Genomic DNA, 18,041 nt, shown 5'->3' with positions numbered 1-18,041 from the left:
GCGTGTCTGGGTATGTAATGTGCATGCGTCAGTCAGAGAGGCCAATGAGCGTCTTCCTTTGTGAAATCAGAAAGCTACTTCTGAGAGACACAACCTCAGTGTTACAATACAGTTACACTCAAAATAGATCATGGTGACTATAAATGTTCATTGTAATCAAAGCAGCTCATTTTGCTTAATGCCACAGAACACCTCTGTGATCATTTGAAATCCCCTCTATAACAGCTCCTTTGCATCAGCTATCTAAATGAAGCCATACTTTACATCAGTCAGTGCACTCATTCAAAAGCCATGGGAAGAAAATAGAATGAACAGTGATAACTTTTAGACAAGGGTGTAGTAGCAGTAGCTGGAACTACATAATTATCTCACCATGATAATGTAAGTTAAAACGTATTCATTATGTTCTAGTTCTGGTCAAAAAAGTAGCTATAGGTAACATATCAGGAGGATTACAATGGATATCTCAAACCCTGGAAATGTTGATTATATGTGTCTTTAGACACTATTGCATGTGTAGACTATTAATCTGTCTGCCTTTGCCACGGGTATGACAAAATGTGTAGAATTCAGGAAATGTGCTTTTAAACAGCAACAGTTTCTCTCAGCCTCATGGCAAAATGTGTAGAATAGCATGAGATTAGCTGTAAAACTGCACATTTTTATCTTTGTTTTCCCCATGAATCAACATTTCTACAGGCTTTACGAGGGGAAGAACTGTTTCATTTACAATATTGTGCAGCAATACTTACTCTGTTGTAATCTTGTTTGAATATGAAGAATGTAAAGAAAACAGTAACTATTAATAGTTACTATTTGAATTGTGTGGATAATAAAACATTTATCGCAAATTCTCATAGTCCTTATGTAGGTACCATTCAAGTAAAATACATCTCATCTAATGGATCTTGGTGAACACTGACATGTTTAGAGTGTAAAAGAGTGTAGTAGTCAAGCTCTAAGTCAATGTCAGTGGAGCGTTGGTGACACTGGGACCAATCAGGGAAACCTGTGGTTGGAAGAGATGTGACATCACTTGAAGTTTTGTAGCGGCTGCTATAAAGAAAGTCACTGAAACCCATCACTCACTATGGTTCTGTTTCAAACTCAGATCCTATTAAGAAAAGTCAAGCAATTCAACAAATTACTCAGAGCTTGAGATATCTGACCGCCGTAGAGCATGCCCTGGGAGAAATGTAAGTACATGATCCTTTCGAATCGAAATTGAAATTAGAAATGTTGACACATCAACTCATGAATTAATTAATTTATCTGACCAAATGTTGTGCTATATTCCAAAGCATGATATCGTACTTTTTTATCAATTTATCAAATGTTGCCAAACAGAATCATTTAGATTTTTTACTACAGCATGCTAACATATTATTGCATGGAAAGTAATAGCAAGTGACTCAGTGTCAATTAGCCTACCTCCTCCAACTGACCAGTCATCATACAGTACGTACTGTATGAGGGCGCTGTGGAAATGTGCATAGTGTTGATCAAGTCCATATGATTACTACAAGATAACAGCACTGAGAACTATGGCATGAGAATGAGCATTTTGCACATTGTCATTGAGGGTTAAAAGTTGGAGTCAGAGGTTGAGGGTCATAATTGATACAACATGCCCTACAGAAAAAGGATTTTCTACTTAGTATTTGCTGAGTCAACCGTTCAGGTCGTGTGGCGACATGTTTCAGGTCAGTCTTGATGGATAGATAGTCTTCTCCAAGCTTCCTCACCGTTATGCACTCTAGTGTCATGGTTAAGATGATTTACTGTGGTTTCCGACTTAGAAAGTCTTTATAAAGCAGCAGATGGAGATGTAGTACTTTGGCCAGTATAAAAGGAACAAAAGAGTAGGCCTCTGTTTGGACAGAAGGATTTTTACATTCTTTAATCAGAGACAGGGATGGTGTTTAAGTAGCACTTCAAACCAAATCCTAATTTGAGATCCACAATTTTAACGAGAGTAACTGTCTACTTCAGCATATTGACGTGTGGTAAAAGTGCTAAAATCAATGCTGTCAGAATCACTGGAGAAAGTGGTATGTTGAAGCCCCTTTGGAAACAGGAAGGCAATCATTTGGAGGTTGGTCTTCATGTTGCCAAAAATCTTGAGTGCCACACCACTGTAAAACACATCACAGCTGTGTTGCTTCCTCTTTTGTACAGCTCAGAATTGTGTGTGCATGCGTGTCTGAGTGTGTTTGGCGTGCGTGCATGCTTGTGAGTGTTTGTGTTTATGAGGAATAGGACTGAAATCGTGATTTTTTTATGTTCTCTTAGATCGCCGTATTTAATATCAATTAAATATATAAATAGAACTGCTCTTGTTCATATTAAATGTGGACACCCTCTCACACACTCGCTCAATCTAATTTCCAGTTTCTGGTTGCTGCAGTTGCTGCAGTTACATTAAGAGGCTATATTCACCAATAGGTAGTGGAATATAATAATGCGTTATTTAAAAAAATAATGAAGGTCTTCCAAACGTATCAAATTCAGCATTTTACATGACATGATACAGTGCATTCAGAAATAATTCAGACCCCTTGACTTTTTCTACATTTTGTTACGTTACAGCCTTATTCTAAAATGGATTAAATCGTTTTTTTCCTCATCAATCTACACACAATCCAACAATACTGACAAAGCAAAAACAGTTTTAAAAAAAGGGATTACATCCTCGAGTCTTCTTGGGTATGACGCTACAGGTTTGACACACCTGTATTAGGGGAGTTTCTCCCATTCTTCTCTGCAGATCCTCTCAAGCTCTGTCAGGTTTGATGGGGAGCGTTGCTGCACAGCTATTTTCAGTTTTTCTCCAGAGATTTTTAATCAGGTTCAAGTCCGGGCTCTGGCTGGGCCACTCAAGGACATTCAAAGACTTGTCCAGAAGCCACTCCTCTGGAGCAGGTTTTCATCAAGGATGCTGCATTCTTCTTTCCCCCCTATCCTGACTAGTCTCATAGTCCCTGCCACTGAAATAAATCCCCACAGCATGATGCTGCCACCACCATGCTTCACCATAGAGATGGTGCTAGGTTTCCTGGAGCTCTGTCAGAGTGACCATCGGGTTTTTTGTCACCTCCCCGACCAAGGCCCTTCTCCCCTGATTGCTCATTTTGGCCAGGCGGCCAGCTCTAGGTGGTTCCAAACTTCTACTATTTAATAGTGATGGAGGCCACTGTGTTCTCGGGGACCTTCAATGATTCAGACACTTTTTTTGTACGCTTCCCTAGATCTGTGCCTCGACACAATCTTGTCTCTGAGTGCTACGGACGATTCCTTCGACCTCATGGCTTGGTTTTTGCTCTGACTGTCAACTGTGGGACCTTATATAGACAGGTGTGTACCTTTCCAAATCATGTCCAATCAATTAAATTTACCACAGGTGGACTCCAATATAGTTGTAGAAACATTTCAAGGATGATCAATGGAAACAGGATGCACCTGAGCTCTATTTCGAGTCTCATAGCAAAGGGTCTGAATACTTATGTAAATGAGGTGTTTCTGATTTATTTTTTTTAATACATTTGCAAAAATATCTAAAAATCTGTTTTCGCATTGTCATTATGGGGATTGCGTGTAGATTGATGAGTGAAAAACATAATTGTATACATTTTAGAATAATTTTACGAATGCACTGTATTCCGTTTCACAGCTATATAGCTAATGCTTTACCTTCCGTTGGTTGGTTCTAATGGTTTGACCTCTGAGTAATGCTGTGTGCCATAGCTTCCTTTCCCACTGACATGCATGCTATACATGTGGTTACTGCTTGTCAGAGCCCACAGCTTTCTCGGGGGCTGCATGAGGTCTGTTTGACTACAGTACAGACACACCCCATGTAATTAAAGTGATAGTTCACTTTTTAAGTTTATGCTTATCATTCAACTTGCCTAAAGTTTTACTGTAATTAGCTGGTTATTTACTATAGTTTCACTGTTTGGATGAAACAACAACTCCATACTGTAGTTAATATGGAAAATAATCAACAATTCAGTAATATGAAGTTACTCATTGATCCTACTCCATGTGAAACAACACATTCAGAATTATGTACTACAATGTGATGAGTTACAGTCTTTTGCACCACAGTAAGTTAAGTATAAAAATAAAAAAAATAACTAGGCAAGTTAGTTAAGAACAAATTCTTATTTACAATGACAGCCTACCGGGGAACAGTGGGTTAACTGCCTGACAGATTTTCCCCTTGTCAGCTCAGGAATTTGATCCAGCAACCTTTTGATTACTGGCCCAACGCTCTAACCACTATGCTACCTGCCGCCCCTTGGTAGATGTCGGAGGACATTTAGTGCAGCGTTGATGGGCTCATTGAGTGATATATAGGAATGCAGCAGGGGTAGGGGGTGGGGGGGAGTAGTAATTGGTATTACATTATTGTCTGCTTGTAATTGGGCCTTATAGAGTTGAATGATAATATGAATGTAATTTAAAATTGTTATTTGGTTAAAAAGTTAAATCAGCAGACTGCTCCTGGAGTCAGTGTACTTTACTGTGCTGGGGGGTAAATCAATCATGTTCTGATTTAGATTTGGAGAGGAAAGTGGCAGGACTCGATCCAGCTAACAAAACAGGCCAAGTGCTTACAGTGTACAGCCAGATCTGAAACCATAGGACCTTACTCTCTGCATTATAGATCATCATCAGTCTCTAGACACTTGACAACAGGTAAAGGGTTCCCACGGTTTCACACACCTTGGTCACACACGTCCGCAGACAAACAGTGTCTTATTGTATGTGACAGTGATTTTTAAAGGCACAGTTTAAAAAATATAGTCAAACCATATAGTCAAACCTGGGGGATGTATAAGTCAAAGGCAAGGTATGATATTCTTTTCCGGTGTCAACCAAATGTGTATTAAATAAGTAACATTGTTATGGACCAATTTCCTGAGCCTAAAGACCATGATTTTTCATCTGCAGATGCCTTGCCTTAGTTGAGTGATGTCTAACTTTTGAACCTTTTGATTAATTATGTCACTGAGAAAGATCAGGGAGTGCGTCTGATAGTGAGTCAAAGTTATCATGAATGTGCATTAAATATCTACTGGTTCATATCTTTAAGAGAAGATTATTAATTAAAAACAAATGAATTAAGTGGGAGTCGACGAAGGAATTAGATGTGAACTGGTAACAGTTAAACTTCCAAAAATATCCGTTTCAACAATGATAACAGAGCTGCTCATAATTTATGACTCAAAAGTATTTTTCATTCACGCTGAGTCTATCGATCAAACTCTGAATACGTTGTCATTAATGACATGCCTATGGGAAAATGGCTCCCTCTATTTATAATGTCTCAACATTAAATTCTCTATAGCCTATTCTAGTCTATCAAATTGACAAGTAAATTGTTTGTAAAAAGATTACAGTTTATATAGCAAGTGAGGATGTGCTGTTCTCATGTTGTTGAAAATATTTGTTTCACAATAGAAGTGCGTTTCAAATTCCAACTTGGCCTACTTAAAGAGGCCACCACACTCATTTCAAGCTAATACATGCAGAATGTCTGAGGTAGCATGCGTTTCGGTCTGTCTTAGTGCCTACAGACATACGGTTTTCTGGGTGTAGCACACTTGAGCTTGAGCTTCAACTTTTGTTTCTATTATGTTCCTTCCTGTTCACTTATCCAATCAGAACCACTATCAGTGGAGCAAATCACATCTATGATACCTCTTATTAAAGAGTTTTTATATAACTTTTGTTACTAGGGGTGCTCTCGAGCCAAAAGATGTCTCCTAAATGGACAATGCACATTATATTACACAATACTACAGTAATGCAACATCCATGTAAATGTGCCATGGATAGCCAAAGCTAATTTGCACCTGTAGTCCCAGGGCAGCAAACTACAGGTCTTTAGTTGCAGACTCAACCCTTTGCTGCCCTGACACACGGATATAAGCTAACAGTTTCTCCTTTCTGTGATTGACTCTATAGCTCCGTCCTTAGGGCTGCCTGATGAAAAGCCATAGCAAGGGGTGCAAGTCTGAGACTCAGACGAGGAAACGAGGACTTCATCTCCACAACGCCAAGACAGTGCCCCCTAGAGCGGCGAGGGAAACATAACAAGAACTACGAATTTAGTGTATTATATTTCTACTTATTATACCAAGGCAGCAGCTACTCTTCCTGGGATCCAGCAAAATTAAGGCAGTTATCCAATTTTAAAAACAGTACAATACATTCACAACAGATTTCACAACACATTAAGTGTGTGTCCTCATGCCACTACTCCACTACCACATATCTACCACACAAAATCCATGTGTACATGATGTATAGTGCATATTTTATCATGTGTGTGTATGCATATGTCTATGCCTGTGTTTGTGTCTTTTCACAGTCCCGCTGTTCCATAAGGTTTATTTTTTATGTTGTTTAATCTAATTTTACTGCTTGCATGAGTTACTTGATGTGGAACAGAGTTCTGTGTACTCTGTATGTAGTACTGTGCGCCTCTTTTAGTCTGTTCTGGACTTGGGGACTGTGAAGAGACCACTGGTGGTATGTCTTGTGGTATATACATGGGTGTCCGAGCTGTGTGCCAGTAGTTCAAACAGACAGCTCGGTGCATTCAACGTCAATACCTCTCAGAAATACAAGTAGTGATGAAGTCAATCTCTCCTCCACTTTGAACCAGGAGAGATTACATCTAAGAGCCAGCCGTGCTGCCCTGTTCTGAGCCAATTGCAATTTTCCTACGTCCCTCTTTGTGATACCTGACCACACGACTGAACAGTATTCAAATCAAATCAAATGTTATTGGTCACATACACATGGTTAGCAGATGTTACTGTAAGTGTAGCGAAATGCTTAAACTTCTAGATCTGAGAGTGCAGCAGTATCTAACAGGTAATATGTAACCAATTCTTCAACAAAACCTAATATATAAGAATATATAAGTATAAAATATATGGATGAGCAGTGACAGAGTGGCTAAGATGAAATAGATAGTAAAGAATAGATAGTGAGGGATACAGTATACATTACATACATATGAGATGAGTAATGCGGGATATGTAAACATTCTTAAAGTGGCATTATTAAAGTGACTAGTGTTCCATTTATTAAAGTGACTAGTGTTCCATTTATTAAAGTGGCCAATGATATCAAGTCTGGAGGTAGGCAGCCGCCTTTCTGTGCTAGTGGTGGCTGTTTACAATCTGATGGCCTAGAGATAGAAGCTGTTTTTCAATCTCTCTGTCCCAGCTTTGATGCACCTGTACTGACCTCGCATTCTGGATGGAAGCAGGGTGAACAGGCAGTGGCTTGTGTGGTTATTGTCCTTGATGTTCTTTTTGCCTTCCTGTGACAACGGGTGTTGTAGGTGTCCTGGAGGGCAGGTAGTTTGCCCCCGGTGATGCATTGTGCAGACCGCACCACCCTCAGGAGAGTCTTGCGGTTGTGGGCAATGCAGTTGCCGTACCAGGCGGTGGTAGGCTGTCTCGTCATTTTTGGTCATCAAGCCTACCACTGTATTGTCATCTGCAAACTTGATGATTGAGTTGAAGGCGTGCATGGCACGCATTTGTGCGTGAACAGGGTGTCATGCATAGGTGTAATAGGTGGCAGGGAAGTCAGGCGCAGGAGAGTCAAACTGAGTGTAAAATGGAGTCTTTTAATGAAGTTCCACGAGTATGCTCCATAACAATAAATGAACAAACAAACCAAACATGGGTACGAGGACCCGACGCGCACCTATGCAAAAATCACACTATACTGACAATAAAACCATCTCTGACAAAGACATGAGGGGAAACAGAGGGTTAAATACACAACAGGTAATGAATGGGATTGAAAACAGGTGTGTGGGAAGACAAGACAAAACCAATGGAAAATGAAAAAAGGATCAATGATGGCTAGAAGACCGGTGACGTCGAACGCCGAGCACCGCCAGAACAAGGAGAGGCAACGACTTCGGCAGAAGTCGTGACACAGGGAGTACAGGAGGAGGCTAAGGACGCACCCTTGTGGGGCGTGTTGAGGATCAGCGGAGGGGATATGTTGTTTCCTACCTTCACCACCTGGGGGCCGGCCCATCAGGAAGTCCAGGACCCAGTGGTTCAGGGCAGGGTCAAGACCCAGCGTCTGAAGCTTAATGATGAGTTTGGAGGGTACCATGGTGTTGAATGCTGAGCTGTAGTCAATGAACAGCATTCTTACATATCTATTCCACTTGTCCAGATGGGATAGGGCAGTGTGCAGTGTGATGGCGATTGCATCATCTGTGGACCTATTGGGGGGGGGTAAGGAAATTGAAGTGGGTCTAGGGTGACAGGTAGGGTGGAGGTGATATGATCCTTGACTAGTCCCTCAAAGCAGGGGTTGACGCGTTTAAATGTTTTACTCACGTCGGCCACAGAGAAGGATAGCCCACAGTCTTTGGTAGTGGGCCGCGTCAGTGGCACTGTAATGTCCTCAAAGCACGCAAAGAAATTGCTTAATTTGTCTGGAAGCAATACGTCGATGTCCATGACAGGGCTGGTTTTCTTTTTGTAATCTGTGATTGTCTGTAGACCCTGCCACATATGTCACATGTTTGAGCCATTGAATTGCGACTCCACTTTGTCTCTATACTGATACTTGGCTTGTTTGATTGCCATACGGAGAGAATAACTACACTGTTTATATTCAATCATATTTCCAGTCGCCTTGCCATGATTAAATGCCGTGATAAGTGGTTTCAGCTTTGCGCAAATGCTGCCATTAATCCTATACACTTCCTTATTAACTTGCTCACCGAGTCAGTGTATACATCAATGTTATTATCTGAGGCTACCCGGAACATATCCCAGTATATGTGTTCGAAGCAATCTTGAAGCGTGGAATCTGATTGGTCAGACCAGCATTGGATAGACCTAAGCACGTGCGCTTCCTGTTTTAGTTTCTGCCTATAGGAGGGAAGCGACAAGATGGACTCATGGTCAGATTTGCCAAAAGGAGGTCGGGGGAGGGCCTTGTATAAAACGCGGAAGTTAGAGTAGCAATGGTCGAGTGTGTTACCCACTTGTGTACAACAATCGAGATGCTGATAGAATTTGTTCTCAGAATAGCTTTGTTAAAATCCCCAGCTACAATAAATTCAGCCCCAGGATATACAGTTGAAGTTGGAAGTTTACATGCACTTAGGTTGGAGTCATTAAAACTCATTTTTCAATCACTCCACAATTTTCTTGTTAACAAACTATAGTTTTGGCAAGTCGGTTAGGACATCTACTTTGTGCATTTCCAACAATTGTTTACAGACAGATTATTTGTCAATTGGAGTTGTACCTGTGGATGTATTTCAACCTTCAAACTCAGTGCCTCTTTGCTTGACATCAAAAAAAAATCAAAAGAAATCAGCCAAGAACACAGAACAAAAATTTGTAGACCTCCACATGTCTGGTTCATCCTTGGGAGAAATTTCCAAACGCCTGAAGTAACCACGTTCATCTGTACAAACAATCGTACGCAAATATAAACACCATGGGACCACGAAGCCATCATACCGCTCAGGAAGGAGACGCATTCTGTCTCCTAGACATGAAAGAACCTTGGTACGAATCCCAGAACAACAGCAAAGGACCTTGTGAAGATGCTGGAGGAAACGGGTACAAAAGTATCTATATCCACAGTAAAACGAGTCCTGTATCGATGTAACCTGAAAGGCCGCTCAGCAAGGAAGAAGCCGCTGCTCCAAAATCTCCATAAAAAAGCCAGACTACGGTTTGCAACTGCACATGGGGACAAAAAACGTACTTTTTGGAGAAATGTCCTCTGGTCTGATGTAACAAAAATAGAACTGTTTGGCCACAATGACCATCGTTATGTTTGGAGGAAAAAGGGGGAGGCTTGCAAGCCGAAGAACACCATCCCAAACGTGAAGCACGGGGGTGGCAGCATCATGTTGTTGGGGTGCTTTGCTGCAGGAGGGACAGGTGCACTTCACAAAATAGATGGCATCACGAGAAAGAAAAATGATGTGGACATATTGAAGCAACATAATCAAGATATTAGTCAGGAAGTTAAAGCTTGTTCGCAAATGGGCCTTCCAAATGGACAATGAGCCCAAGCATACTTCAAAAGTTGTGGCAAATTGGCTTAAGGACAACAAAGTCAAGGTATTGGAGTGGCCAACACAAAGCCCTGACCTCCATCCTACAGAAAATTTGTGGGCAGAACTGAAAAAGCGTGTGCGAGCAAGGAGGCCTACAAACCTGACTCAGTTAAACCAGCTCTGTCAGGAGGAATGGGCCAAAATTCACCCAACTTATTGTGGTAAGCTTGTGGAAGGCTACCTGAAATGTTTGACCCAAGTTAAACAACTTAAAGGCAATGCTACCAAATACTAATTGAGTGTATGTAAACTTCTGACCCACTGGGAATGTGATGAAAAAAATAAAAGCTGAAATAAATAATTCTGGCTAGTATTATTCTGACATCTCACATTCTTAAAATAAAGTGGTGATCCAAACTGACCTAAGAAAGAGACTTTTTACTAGGTTTAAATGTCAGGAATTGTGAAAAACGGAGTTTAAATGTTTTGGCTAAGGTGTATGTAAACCTCCGACTTCAACTGTATGGTTACAGTTTTCATAAAGTCCAATGAAGTTCCTTGATGGCCGTCTGCGGTGGGATATACACGGCTGTGACGATAACTGAGGAGAGTTCTCTTTGGAGATAATATGGTCGCCGTTTGACAGTGAGGAATTTTACGTCAGATGAACAAAAGGACTTGAGTTCTTGTATGTTGTTACAATTACACTATGAGTCGTTAATCATGGAACATACACCCTTGCCCTTCTTCTTACCAGAGAGATGTTTATTCCTGTCGGTGCGATGCACTGAAAATCCCGTTGGCTGTATGAACTCTGACAGCATATCCCAAGCTAGCCATGTTTCCAAGAAACAGAGTATGTTACAATCCCGGATATCTCTTTGGAAAGCAAAATCAGTTCAAATGCCCTGGGAGATGCAGACAAAGGATCTGCTTTGGGAATGCCTTATTCCTGGTCGTAGCGCTGGTTGTGCTGGTAAGTTGATGTCTCTCTGATATCCAATAGTTCTTCCCGGTTGTGTGTAATATCACTTAAGGTGTCCTGGGCTAACAATGTAATAAATAACACATAAAAAACAAAATACTGCACAGTTTCCTAAGGACTCGAAGCAAAAATGCCATCTCTATCGGCGCCATCTTGTCCAGGTTCGACCAAACTAGGGCCTGCAGGACCTGCCTTGTTGATAGTGCTGTTAAGAAGGCAGAGCAATGCTTTATTATGGACAAACTTCTCCCCATCTTAGCCACTTTTGTATCAATGTTTTGACCATGACAATTTACAATCTAGGGTTACTCCAAGCAGTTTAGTCACCTCAACTTGCTCAATTTCCACATTATTCACCACAAGATTTTGTTGAGGTTTAGGGTTTAGTGAAGGATTTGTCCCCAATACAATGCTTTTGTTACGGATAATGAGTGAGGAGGTGTGGAGTCAGGCGCAGAGAGCAAAAGATGTGGGGAAAAACACGCTTTAATGTCCCGGAAAAATAACATGAACAAAAGTAGGAAAACAAATGATCAGAAATATTAACGGACAGCGCAAAACCCAAAATACAAACAAAATACACTCAAACATAGAACAGACGAACAAGCCCGCACGAAACAGAAGCGGGCTGAACAAACTATATATAACCCTACCCTAATAACCAAACAAGAAACAGGTGATACCAATCAGAGAAAACCAAAGGAACACAGATCAACGGATCGGTGATAGCTAGTAGACCGGCGACGACGACCGCCGAGCGCCACCCGAACAAGAAGGGGAGTCACCTTCGGTAATATTCGTGACAGCTTTTAGTTTTTTTATACAGTATATAGGACTAACTTATTCCTAGCCACCAATTTTGAAACTAAGTGTTTGTTAAGTGTTGCTGTCATTTCACTAGCTGTAGTAGCTGATGTGTATATTGTTGAGTCACCCGCATACAATGACACATTGGCTTTACTGAGTGGCATGTCATTAGTAAAGTTGAAAAAAGTAAGGGGCCTAGACAGCTTTCCTGGGGAATTCCTGATTCGACCTGGTTTATGTTGGAGAGGCTTCCATTGAAGAACACCCTCTGTGTTCTGTTGGACAGGTAACTCTTTATCCAAAATATAGCTGGGTGTGTAAAGCCATAACACATACGTTTTTCCAGCAGCAGACTATGATCGATTATGTCAAAAACCACACGGAAGTCTAATAAAACAGCCCCTACAATCTTTTTTTCATCAGTTACTCTCAGCTAATCATCGGTCATTTGTGTAAGTGCTGTGCTTGTTAAATGTTCTTCCCTATAAGCGTGCGGAAAGTCTGTTGTCAATTTGTTAACTGTAAAGTAGCGTTGTATCTAGCCAAACACCGTTTTTTGCCAAAAGTTTACTAAGAGTTTGTAACAAGTGATTGGTCGGCTATTTGAGCCAGTTCTGTATTTTTGTACTATTCTTAGGTAGCAAAATGATTTTTGCTTCCCTCCGTACCTGAGGGAACACACTTTCCAGTAGGCTTAAATTGAAGATATGGCAAATAGGAGTGGCAATATCGTCCGCTATTAACCTAAATAATTTTCCATCCAAGTTGTCATACCCTGGTGGTTTGTCATTGTTGATAGATAGTAATAATTGTTTCACGTCTTCCACACTCTCTTTACGGAATTCAAAATGACAGGGCTTGTGAGCCTGTCATTCTATAATAGAGGATTGGACAAGACAGAGCAGGAGACACAAGAGAACAGAGGCCAAGCCACAGGAATGCAATTGGAAACATTTTAGATAAGTGTCAACCTGTCATCCTGAAGCGTCAAACAGAATCTTCAGCATTTCTTCTTATCTTTACAACATGCCCTAAAAACCAAGAGAGATGGCCTTTCGTTCGGCTGGACATGCACAACGTCAACTGAAAGGAGCCTGGAGAAGATCAAATCAGATTCCTACAGCAGGGTAGAAAAGGGGATTTTCTCCTTATATAATGCAGGTGTTTTTCCATGACAGTTACTACCTGGCTGCAAGGCTGGGAACAGGGCCTATGCAAATCAGCTCAGCTCAGCCATGCCAACGAGCCCTCTTACCAACCTCTCAACCTATTAATTACCTGAAAACTCACAAAGCACACAGAGTACGGCATTCTCAACACTACACTCCAACCAACAGACCCTGATGCGATAGAAAGATCGGGGGCCTGTTAAAAAAAGGAGGGATACCCAACTAAATGGACTGTGTTACTTGAATCTCAGAGGCTCTCAGAGGGACTTGATAGTCTAAAAAGAGAGGTTCTCAGAGGTTCCGGGAAGGGTTCAGCTGATCAGTAGAAGTTAGACTGAGTTCAATTTATTTTCCTAAATGTGTGGTATTTGTCTTTAAAAATAAGAGAAATGCAAAATGAAGTAAAAGATGAATACACCATATAATATATGAAACACCTCTTGCAACAACAATATACAGTATACAATTAAGTGCTCCAGTCTGGCAAGTGAATTTGCATGCCTGTATTCAATTTAATAGTCTCCTGTTCCAGATCCTTTCTGCCATTCCACTGTTTGCTCCAAATTCCCACATACTTCACACACATACACACACACACACACACACACACACACACACACGCACACACGCACACACGCACACACGCACACACGCACACACACACACACACACACACACACACACACACACACACACACACACACACACACACACACACACACACACACACACACACACACACACACACACACACACACACATAAATGGATATGATGTACTTATTATTCAACTGTGAAGTAATGCAAGTGAATACATTGTTCTACACACAGGGATCATGCCTATATAAGCCAGTGGATTTGTGGCTACTGTTGAAATTATGTTGGCATTTAAAAGGATTAAAATCACTCACCACCCGGGGTTTACCGTTGATAATGCACATACAGCATTTGAATGTGAACTTCTGAGCTTTAGCTTTAAAGCCCAAATACCATTGTAACTCAGCTTAAATAATAAAGAGTGAAGTGAAGTGAATTTAGATTCCCTTCCTTCAGGTAGATTTCTCAGTACATATTTTTCACAGGTTGGGATCACAAACAACAACTTGCCTTCATATGCGCATCTTGGTAAGTGAATTGGAGTATATATTCCCATGATTTATTTGGATAAGTTTAAATCTTTACATTACTATTGGCTACTAGTGCTAACCCAGTACGGTATATCCATAGGGACTTCCAGGTTTGAAGTGGCTAGTAGCCTATCCAATGACTCCTCCACAGTCAATGATGTCGGCCTCTGTGCAGGTTGGATAGCCCAGCCTGCAGCTACTGCTCTCCAGCCCATGAACCATTGGTCCTACCCAGAGTACCTCCAACAACATGACCCCACCACCACAACCTCCACCACCTTGCCCCTCAACACTGACATGTACATGGTGGGCCCATCATCCATACTCACCTACACACACATACCTCTTTTTACCAACTTTGGGGAGAGTGAAAGAGCAACTAATCTTGATGCCAATTGAATTAACCTCTACGGGATGGGTGTCCCTAAACCGTGACGGATGCTAACGTGTGCTAATGTGAATAGAATGACGTTTTAAACAACAGCCAACTTTCTGTGACATAGACATGTCTTAAATGGGCAGAAAGCTTAAATTATTGTTAATCTAACTGCAGTTCTAATTAACAGTAGCTATTACAGTGAAAAATGCCATGCTATTGTTTGCGGAGAGTGCACAACAACAAAACATTTTTATCACGTCAACTGGTTTGATACATTCACCTCTGAAGGTAAATAATGTATCTTGCTCTGATTTGTCATGCTGAGGGTCCCAGAGATAAAATGTAGCATAGTTTTGTTTGATCAAATACATTTTTATGTTCAAATGTAGGAATGACCGCACTGCTGTTTTTGGCTCCACACCCACCCCGCCCGGACATCTAAACTCAGCAAAAAAAGAAACGTCCTCTCACTGTCAACTGCGTTCATTTTCAGCAAACTTAACATGTGTAAACATTGTATGAACATAACAAGATTCAACAACTGAGACATAAACGGAACAAGTTCCACAGACATGTGACTAACAGAAATGGAATAATGTGTCCTTGAACAAAAGGGAGGCGGGGGTCAAAATCAAAAGTAACAGTCAGTATCTGGTGTGGCCACCAGCTGCATTAAGTACTGCAGTGCATCTCCTCCTCATGGACTGCACCAGATTTGCCCGTTCTTGCTATGAGACGTTACCCCACTCTTCCACCAAGGCACCTGCAAGTTCCCAGACATTTCTGGGGGGAATGGCCTTGGCCCTCACCCTCCGATCCAACAGGTCCCAGACGTGCTCAATGGGATTGAGATCTGGGCTCTTCGCTGGCCATGGCAGAACACTAACATTCCTGTCTTGCAGGAAATCATGCACAGAATGAGCAGTATGGCTGGTGGCATTGTCATTCTGGAGGGTCATGTCAGGATGAGCCTGCAGGAAGGGTACCACACGAGGGAAGAGGATGTCTTCCCTGTAACGCACAGCGTTTGGATTGCCTGCAATAACAACAAGCTCAGTCCGATGATGCAGTGACACACCACCCCAGACCATGATGGACCCTCCACCTCCAAATCGATCCCGCTCCAGAGTACAGGCCTTGGTGTAACGCTCATTCCTTTGATGATAAACGTGAATCCGACCATCACCCCTGGTGAGAGAAAACTGCGCCTCGTCAGTGAAGAGCAGCACTTTTTGCCAGTCCTGTCTGGTCCAGCGATGGTGGGTTTGTGGCCATAGGCGACGTTGTTGCCGGTGATGCCTGGTGAGGACCTGCCATACAACAGGCCTACAACCCCTCAGTCCAGCCTCTCTCAGCCTAATGCGGATAGTCTGAGCACTGGTGGAGGGATTGTGCGTTCCTGGTGTAACTCGGGCAGTTGTTGTTGCCATCCTGTACCTGTCCCGCAGGTGAGATGTTTGGGTGTACCGATCCTGTGCAGATGTTGTTACACGTGGTCTGCCACTGCGAGGACGAACAGCTGCCTGTCCTTTCTCCCTGTAGAGCTGTCTTAGGCGTCTCACAGCACGGACATTGCAATTTATTGCCCTGGCCACATCTGCAGTCCTCATGCCTCCTTGCAGCATACCTAAGGCACGTTCACACAGATGAGCAGGGACCGTGGGCATCTTTCTTTTGGTGTTTTTTAGAGTCAGTAGAATGGCCTCTTTAGTGTCCTACGTTTTCATAACTGTGACCTTAATTGCCTACCGTCTGTAAGCTGTTAGTGTCTTAACGACTGTTCCACAGGTGCATGTTCATTAATTGTTTATGGTTCATTGAACAGGCATGGGAAACCGTGTTTAAACCCTTTACAATGAAGATCTGTGAAGTTACTTGGATTTTTACGACTTATCTTTGAAAGACAGGGTCCTGAAAAAGTGCCATTTCTTTTTTTTCTGAGTTTAGATGTGTGGAAGTTAGTGTAGAAGCTAATGATCCATCATGTATGACATTCCTGAGAGTGTGTAAACTTACATGTTAAATGAAAATGTATAAATTGACCAATTAGGCACATTTGGGCAAACTCCTGGCAGACTTGATACAAAATATTGTGCAGTAGTGTAATTCTTCACTTGATCAGTATGAAACGAGGCACACACACTGCTGCAATCTGTTGGCCAAAATCTAAATTACACCTAGACTCCTATCTGAAAGTATGGTCTTTCTCTTGCATTTCAAAGATGATGGGAGAAATAAAATGTGTTTTTTTTGTTTGTATTATCTTTTACCAGATCTAATGTGTTATATTCTCCTACATTAATTTCACATTTCCACAACTTTCAAAGTGTTTCCTTTCAAATGGTATCAAGAAAATGCATATCCTTGCTTCAGGTCCTGAGCTATGTATGGGCAGTTTGTCATGGGTGTCGTAAGAAGCGGACCAAGGTGCAGCGTGGTGAGCGTACATTTTCCTTTTATTTATAGAAATGTTGCCAACAAAACAAGGAAATGACCGTGAAGCTTAACTTCGGCTATAATGCCTCTAACAAAGTCAACTACCCACACTGAAAGGAGGGGAAAAGGGCTACCCAAGTATGATTCCCAATCAGAGACAACGATAGACAGCTGTCCCTGATTGAGAAGTTAGATTTGGGTATGTCATTTTAGGCAAAAATTGAAAAAAGGGTATGATCTTAAAGAGGTTTAAAGCATAAACTCTGTAAACATTCCATCATATCCACAGAGCATAGTAATATACACCTTCACCTGTACAAAATAGTTGTAACACAGCTGGGTTTTGACTACAAACACATCCACTGTTGTCGGTGCAGACCCTAGCACCTACGTCCACAGCCCTCACGCAAGTGGACCTCCAGGACTCTGTGTTGACTTATATCTCATGGACCCAGCCGCTAACCACCATCCCTACATCGGGCGTGCAGTTTGCCTTTCACCCTGCCACTCTGGCTGGGTCTCAGTTGCTTCCCATGTCCATGACAGTGAACCCCACCATGCCCCAGCAGGACCCCCAGCACCTGGAGTCCTGCTGTGGCTGAAGAGCCCAACCCTCTGGAGAAACTTCTGGAGGACCAGGATCAGGATGACAAATACCCATATGTGAACAGTTCCTCAAACTTCATCCCCAGTGTCTAAGATATATTAGTGTTGGAGCCAGTCATAATCATTTTTGAAATGTTTACAGAATGCTTATGAATGTTTATCTATGGGTTATAAATGAATGTATTATGTCGGTAACCCTTGTATTTCTATAGCTCATAATTCAGGTACATGGTGCTTGTAGTTATTCTTTCCTTTATGTTGTAATGTACATTGAACTACTGTGAATTGCTTTTTTTATGACGTAAAAGGAACAGTGTTGTAGTTTGACTAGTTCCATTATTTACTTAACAAGAGTTTTGCTGAAAAATAACTGCTGTCATGTATTATAGATGCTGTAACTGAAAGACAGGCCTTGACTGATTTGTCCCGCATCAATTTAAATGACTTGTAAGATGTTT

The 18,041-nt window shown here is 41.7% G+C and overlaps 1 pseudogene; it reads left to right on the top strand.

Moving 5' to 3' along the window:
- The first annotated feature begins 1,180 nt into the window (after positions 1–1,180).
- Positions 1,181–17,676, top strand: LOC135551515 (POU domain class 2-associating factor 1-like; annotated as a pseudogene).
- The last annotated feature ends 365 nt before the right edge of the window (positions 17,677–18,041 follow it).

The sequence above is a fragment of the Oncorhynchus masou genome, chromosome 13 (genome assembly GCF_036934945.1).
Source record: "Oncorhynchus masou masou isolate Uvic2021 chromosome 13, UVic_Omas_1.1, whole genome shotgun sequence".
Lineage (NCBI taxonomy): Eukaryota > Metazoa > Chordata > Actinopteri > Salmoniformes > Salmonidae > Oncorhynchus > Oncorhynchus masou.
The sequence above is the reverse complement of the archived record's forward strand: the minus strand, read 5'-3'. Positions and strand labels throughout refer to the sequence as shown.